This window comes from Suricata suricatta, chromosome 4 (assembly GCF_006229205.1).
Source record: "Suricata suricatta isolate VVHF042 chromosome 4, meerkat_22Aug2017_6uvM2_HiC, whole genome shotgun sequence".
NCBI lineage: Eukaryota > Metazoa > Chordata > Mammalia > Carnivora > Herpestidae > Suricata > Suricata suricatta.
In genome coordinates, this window is record NC_043703.1 from 143,448,946 (window position 1) to 143,456,399 (window position 7,454).

At 57.1% G+C, this 7,454-nt stretch overlaps 1 long non-coding RNA gene across 1 annotated transcript; it reads right to left on the reverse strand.

The window, feature by feature from the left end:
* Nucleotides 1–1,894: 1,894 nt before the first annotated feature.
* LOC115289259 lies at nucleotides 1,895–6,621 on the reverse strand. Its single transcript, XR_003907517.1, has 4 exons — nucleotides 6,461–6,621; nucleotides 4,928–5,062; nucleotides 3,009–3,144; nucleotides 1,895–1,979 (listed from the first exon to the last, which is right to left on the reverse strand). It is a non-coding gene; the product is annotated as an uncharacterized LOC115289259 (long non-coding RNA).
* Between the last annotated feature and the right edge of the window lie 833 nt (nucleotides 6,622–7,454).

Genomic DNA, 7,454 nt, shown 5'->3' on the forward strand with positions numbered 1-7,454 from the left:
AGAGCCCGTGTGGGTGGTCTCCCACAGAGCCTGGGAGGGAGCCAGCAGGGCTGGCCGTGTCCCTGACCTGGACGCCTGCAACTCACTCAGAATCGGCTTGGTGTCCCTGTTGTGTGCTGGGCTGGGTACAGCGCTTCCAGAGACCCCAGGCACTGTCCCCACAGCCATTGCCAGTCATCATGAGGCACTCCTAGGTGGCCTGCCCACTCTGCGTGTGCCCCCTGTGGTGGTGGTGGGACTTTTGCTGCACTCCTGGGCTCCATTCTGCATTCAGAATTCTGGCAGTGGCTCCAGCCTCTGGCCTCACCTCCTTTCTTCTCTCACCACCCACCCCCCCATTTTCTGCTCCTCTACCATCAGCTAAGTGGCTCCCTGGGGCCCCAGAGTGGAGGCAGGCAGGACCCTGAGCTGGACTGCCAGGCCCTAGGGTGGCTCAGAGGTAGAGAAGGGGCTGGGCCAAGGCCCTGAGGATGATTTCAGAGCCCAGCTCCCCCTTGCTCAGGCTCCTGGCAGGAGGCCCAGGCTCAGAGCCGGCCTCACAGGCTGATTCGTGACTGAGGAACTGCCTCCTGGGCCTTGCTCTGGGTGGGAGGGGCCTGGGAAAACCAAGTTGCTGGGCCTCCATGGCTCTGTGGGGCCAGCCCAGGCTGTGTGTGGCGGCTCAGGAGGCCCAGGAAAGCCATTTTCTTCATTAAGCATCTGGGTGGAGATTGCAGGAATCAGCAGGAATGCCTTTCCAATTATCCAGACTTGGGCTGGTAGCCGGGCCCCAGGGGGAGCAGGTTTGCCTCTCTCAGTCCTTTCACATGCTCCTTGCTCTTCCTTCTGGCATGGTAACTAATCAGGGCTGCTCAGGGGTGGGGGGCATTTTCCATACCGCCCCGCCACCCACCTTCCCGCTGCTGTCCCTGGCTTTGGGACCTGCGATGAGCAAAGAAGGCCCCAGGATACAGTCAGCATCCCTGCTCCGGGCCAGCTCACAAGCCGAGCATGGGCAACACGGGAGCCAGAGCGTGGCCGTCATGGCTTGTGCGGCTGCAGTGACACCCCTAAATGGCCAAGATGGCCACCAGTGACCAGCCCCTTGACTGCTCTGAAAGCCATCCCACCCAGGTGCTCTGCATCCTGGCAGGACCGCTGCCTGATATCTGCTCTCAAAGAGCAGGACCCCCCTGTGGCGCCCCATCCCTGGGCACTGCTCTCTGCTGGCCCATCTCCCAACCTGGGAGCCCCAGTGGCTGGGCCGCGTCTGTTCACCTCAGCACCCTCCAAGGTGGCAAGCCTGCAGATGGGCTAAGTGTCCATTGTTCGTCTTTGCCAAGTGTGGGCCTGGGCTGGACGAGGGTGGAACGGGCAGTGCCAGGGGGTGCAGTGGGCATGATAGAGAGGATGCGGCCAGTAGGCAGAATTTGGAGGGGGAACAAATCATAGGGGCGAACGGTTGGATGTGGGGATTAGAGTGTGTTGGGTTGTGTCTCAGGCAACTTGAGGTTCCATCAGCTTGGGCCTGCGCTCTTACCTTCTGGCTGCAGAGGATCCCCGAACCCCGTCCACTTCCAAGGTGAGAGGAGTGAGCTCAGGTCTGCTTGGTCCCAACGTTCTAGAAACTCACACTGTCACTGCTGGCAATGAGAATCATGAAAAAGTCCAAACTCACGAAAGGGAGAACAAAAGAGTATCAATCCCTGAGGAGCCCACCATGCAGCCTCCACGCTCATCAGCATTTTCAAATCTTTCCTACTTCTCAACCCCCCCCTCTTTGTATTTTAAAACAATACCAGACATCAGACAATTTTTCCCATAAATACTTCAGCTTTTATTTCCAACAGATTGAGTTTGTCTGTTTTACATAACCACAATGCCGAGTCTTAGCAACTGTTGCTGCAAGTTAATGGTGATTTCTTGGTGTCACATTGAAACTCTGCTCAGGCTCCCATTTCTCTGGTGGCCTCACCCTTCTGGTGCCAGCACACTGATTCCTGGGACAGGGGAGATTTTCACATCATGGCCTTCAGGTCAGCTCAGCTCAGCAAGCTCTTCCTGAAGCTCTCAGCCCTGTGCCAGGACCTGGGCTACATAGGTGACAGAGACAGGCCCTGCCCCAGAAGGGCTCCACATGGTCACTGTTAGTAGGAGTCTTCTAGACCAAACTGGATCCAGGAAGACATAAAATCCTCTCCTGCCTCCCAGCATCCTTGGAATCAGCTCATGGGGCTCAGAGGCCCTCTCCCAGGGCCCATGCCCACCTCTGGTCCCTTTCTCCCCATATGCCCCCTGTCTCCATGTGCCCTATGCACCAGCCTGCTGGAGTGATTAAACCTGTCCCTTGGCCCAGAATGTCCTTTTTTTTCTCCCCCTCTCCAGGCTCCTGCTCATTGCCTCTTCTGTGGCCAGCCCAGGGTCGCTCCTGTGTCCCAGCATAAACTCTCATCCCTGCTGTCATGACTGTTCTGGGTGTCTGGAGTTTCCCAAAGGGCAGGGCTGGGTCCCTAGTGTTTCATACACAGCCAGCCAGCCAGCTCTCCACATAGAGATATTCTGTATGTCTGCTGTATGACCTGGGTGTGCAAGTGAAGGAGTGAAATCGAAGGAGACCCAGTTGGTGGAAGAACAGAGAAACAGCTGGGAACACATGGGAATGGGGGGTGGGGGGTAGCATGCTCTCCCAGAGCCCTCCATCCATCTTCAGAAACTGGAAAACAGTTGGAGGCAGCAAGTGTTGGGGCTGCTTCTCTCCCAGTACAGAAGAGGATTGCCTGCCCCTTCCCATCAGTGAGGCCTGAGCTGTCTAGTGTCCCATGTCACTGGCCCTCTGAACCCCCCAGGGCAGTTTCCCTCCCTGGGGCAGGCTGGGAACAGGCATGGGGAGCTCAGCGCATGCCCAGACCCTGTGCCTGCTAGTGGGGTCTGTTTGCACACGGTCATCTGGTTTCAATCCAGTGACATCTTAAAACTTTCCACGGGAACTTCTATTTTGAACTCCTCCCGGATGGGCTGGACAGACTAACCCCAAGCCGCCGGGAGCTCCTGAGCAACGGCTGGAGGAGTCGCTGCTGACAGCACATCATTCCTGGCACCACCCGTGGTGGTGACCTGTGTCACTTTGGCAAAGTTACTGAACCTCCCAGGCTTTGGTTTCTTCATCTAGAAAATGGAAATAAGTCGAGTTGTTGGGATGACACGAGTCGATACCTGTGACGTGCTTAGCACAGAGTCTGGGATATTGCAAGGCCTCTGCTAAGCACTGGCTAGTGCACAGTTGTTAATTTCTTATCTGAAACCTTTGGCCTTCCGCGTCTCAGAGTTTATGTTTATATGTCTTTGACTTTTAGGAAGGTAATACGCATGTTCCAATAGCACGTGTCATCCAGTGAGGTCTTGGCAGCGCGCCATGATCACACGCATTAGTATTTCCCCATTAAGAACTACGAGTATTCACCCTAAGTGGGAAAAGGAAAGATCACAGGCAGCCCCGTGTTTGATTAGGCCATGTTGTGCTGCCAAATAAGTGACTTAAACATTTTGGGGTTTTTAGTACTTTGGGCAGTTTGGAATTGCGGACAAGGAACTGGGGAGCTGGGGGTATCGCCCTGATTTATTGAGGAGGAGGTGCGGAAATGGTTCCCGTGGCCGTGGGGGCGGGGGGGCTCTGGTGCCAAGGCGAGCCCACCGTGGAGAGGGGTGACTGGGTGCCTCCTCCCACCCCGCTGGGCTGTCCATCGGGGCGCGCCCTGCCAGGCGTCCCCGGCAGGCAGGACTCCACCAGACACCTGGCACTTTGTACGAATTAGAATAAGGCAGGCTCCTCGCAGCCTCCGCACCTGCCGATGAGGCAACTAGCAAGCGGCTCTTCCTCTGGTGGGCCGACGCCACAGCAGCAAAGCAGCAGCCTCGCTGTGTGGCCCCGCAGCTGATGGGCAGCTGGCATCCTCCTGACCCCGTGTGGATGTGCTCCAAAGACCTTGAGTCTGAGAGGTCATGAAGAACATAAGCTGCCCCATGGCGTGGAGCAGCGGAAGGAAGTCCTTCAGATCAAGGCACCTAGCCGGAGGCACCAGAGGTGGATTTCTGACGCATCTGCTCCTCCCTGTTGTCCCCCTCCCCATGCCAACTTGGGCCATGAGTCACAGGCTCAGGGCTGTGTGAGGGGAGAGGGAACAAATTCTTTTCATCTCAGAAAAGAATCCTGGGCTGATGTCCCTGCGCAGTCATCAGGTCCCTGTGCTAGAGGTGGGAGCAATGCCCCGGACATTTGCACTGAGCGTTAGCATTTCCAGATCCCTTCCACGGACTCCAATCTGATATTCCCAAGGATTGTTCATTACCCCTGTCTCATGTCTCAATAAAACCAGGTTCAGAGTCGAAGTGACTGGCCCAGGGTCACACTGCAGCAGTTGCCAAATTTCCTGCCTGTTTAGTGCTTTCCGTGCCACACTTCACTGCTTCTGGGACCCCACCTCTCAGCACGTCTGTGGCCTTCCAGGGATGCCTTCCCTTCTGACTGTAGTGGGTGCTGGGGGCAAATTCCTGGCCAAAGGCAGGTGCCAGTGAAGAGTTGGGCCCCAGGTCCCAGCCACACTGGTCAGGGGAAGCATCCTGTCTGCCCACGTCTGGCTGGGGAATTCCCCCTCTCTGGGTGCCCAAGGGTTAAACACAACACCTCAGCTAATGATAAAACATAAAGAACAAACAAGACAACAGCAGGGGTGGATTAAGGAGCTTAATGCTTATAAAAGTGCTTTGAGCCCCTGGAAGAAAGGAGACACCAAACACAAGCTTCATTCCCTAGCATTCAGTCACTGTCAGGGGGCCAGCCAGAGAGGCTCTGAACCTCATAATGGAGGAGGGAGGGGAAGGGCAAGGGGAAAAGCGAGAGAGAGGAGGAGATGGAGGGGGTGTCCAGGCATACTGGGCAGAAGATAATCACCTGTCATGTCCATAGCGCATGGCATCCTGTGAGCAAGAGGAGTGGCCGTCAGCACAAGTGAATCGTCGCCCAGTCAGAACAGCAGAAGGAGGCCAGCTCTGGTCCAAGCGTGTGCCTCTTGCTGGCTCCCAGGCCCTGGAACGCCATGCACAGATGACATAGTGAGGAGGCTTTCAGGTGAATGGGGGCTCAAGGCCAGGCCAGGGTCCTGGGAGTTGAGTCCTGGCCCACTGTGGTTGAACAGGCATGGCCACCCCACACACAGGGTAAGGGCAGCCCCAGGTGGGGTGGGGCGGGGTTTGAATGGGCCAGGGCCCAAGGACCAGGTGGGAAGAGGCAGGAGCCCAAGTAGGTGCCAGTGGCCCTCCCAGGAATGAGCACAATGTGAGGAAACAGTCCTGGGGGCCAGACCAGCCTCTGGAAACAAAAACAGAATCTCAGCTCCGGGACCAGGAGAAAGGAAAGAGGAAATCAGCCCAGAGTAGGGCCAGTGCTCTAGGTTCCAAAGTCACCCAGCCCCCTGCCTAAGCCGGGGGGCTTTCCTGCAGTCTGCGCTGCAGCCTCTACCCCAGCTGCCCAGGGATCCTTTCCGGACCTGGGGCAGGTGGTCCCTACAGGGCCTGCGAGCAGACTGTAAAAAATGCCCCATCCGGGTACTGTCGCCCCAGGCACAGGACTGCTGAGTAGAGGGGAGCTGGGGCTACACTGTAACACCGTCCCCCTTCCTCACTCTACAAGGTGCCCCTGACCTGGACGGTCCCGTGCAAATCCAGGACCCTCCTGCTGTCATGGGTCTTCCTTCCCACCTCACCCCCTTCGACTGGTCAGAGGCAGAAGAAAAAACACTGATTTGGGAATCAGATCAGGTTTTTGCCTCATCCTGGATCCCTGTCCCTCTCTGGAGCTCAGTTTGCCCACCTGTATTAGCATTGGACCACATGGGCTTGATGGCCGTTAGAACATTAGGTGGCCCCTTGATAAGTGCTAGAATAAAGGTTGCCCATTGCCCCAGGGTAAGGCTCTCTGCCACCTACCTTTCCCACAGAGTAGCAGGAGCAGAGGCCCAGGGGTCTGAGCACCGGCCAGGAGAGAGGCAGGAAGGGGGGGCTGAAGGTGTGGGGAGCATGGGAAGGGCGGGGCTACAGGCCAGACTCATTTCCTGGGTCTCCAGTGTCCCAGGGGAGATGCCTCAGAGAGGGCTGGTGCTGTGGGGACACCATGACCCTTCCCAGAGGGGACAACAGCCCTGGATCATGTGGGCGTGGCCAAAACCCTCCTCATTCAGCTCCTCTCTTCTTGCACTCAGACGGGTCCCCCTGCATGCTCCTAACCTGTGGCCCGGGAGGGGGAGCCTTGCATCCTCAAGTTGGGGGGCTGCAGATCTGAGTTCTACTAGTGCCTATTATGAGCTGGGTAGTCCCCCTTTGGGGGCTCCCATTTTCTTGCCTGTGAAATAGCGATCAAAACTTTTGCCTCTGAGGGCTGATGTGAGGGCAAGGGTCTGACCCTGGGGCTGGAACAGAGAACACTCACCAGACAGATATCACCACCATCATCCCACCACTTGGCCAGGTGACGTTCCTTAGGGCCGCTGACTCCCCCGCTGTTCCCTCCACCTGGGATGCTCTTCCTGGCTCTGCCAGTCAGAGCCAGTGGGGCAGGTGGATGCCACCTCTCCCAAGTAACATTTTCCAATCTCCTGGCTGGCATAGGCCTCGAGAGCCCCTTTAACCTCCACCATAGCCACTCCATCTTTCAGAACATTCTTGGAACATAGCTGCTTGTCTCTGTGTGGCCGTTGGAGATAGGCTGGGCATGGGGCCTCTTGGAGGTGATTTCTCACGGGGGCTGGCACATAGGTGTTCTAGAAGAGAACGTGGAATGCCTGAACACTGAGGCCTGTGGCCGGGCCTTTCACAGGGGAAGCTCAGGGAAACCTGGCCGAGGAGCTAGGCCTGTGGATGGTGCCCTGGCCCCGAGTGCACTGGCCTGTGGCGAGGTCAGCCGCCCACACTGGCCAGGTGTGGCTGGGCTGGACTTGTGGTGGGCTGGGAACTCCTAAATGACAGTAATAATAGTAACAGCAGCTCCCATCCGTAGCTGATTATATTGCAGGCATGTTATGCCCTTTACTCGCCAGATCCGCATAACCAGCCTATTAAGTAGGTGCTATTATCATCCCATTTTATAGACAAAGAAAATGAGGTTCAGAGAGGTGAAGGTCAGGTAGCCACAAAGTAGCTTAGTGACGATTTTTATTTCTGGCTCCAGACCTGGGCTCATAGCCCCAGCAGGGTGGGGGTGGGGGTTCTGGGCTGTGTTCAGGCCCCCGCGCCTCCCATCAGCCCGGGCTGGTAGGAGGCTGGCCGAGGAGGGCCTGTCCAGCCTTCTCTGAGGCGCTGACACCTTCCCTTTGGTCTCAGGCCTCCTCCCACCTCCACGCCCACACATGTCTGGACAGACTGAGGTTTCAGGCTCTCCCTGGGGCCCCCACCCAGGCCTGTCCTGATGCCACCTCCCCAGGCTG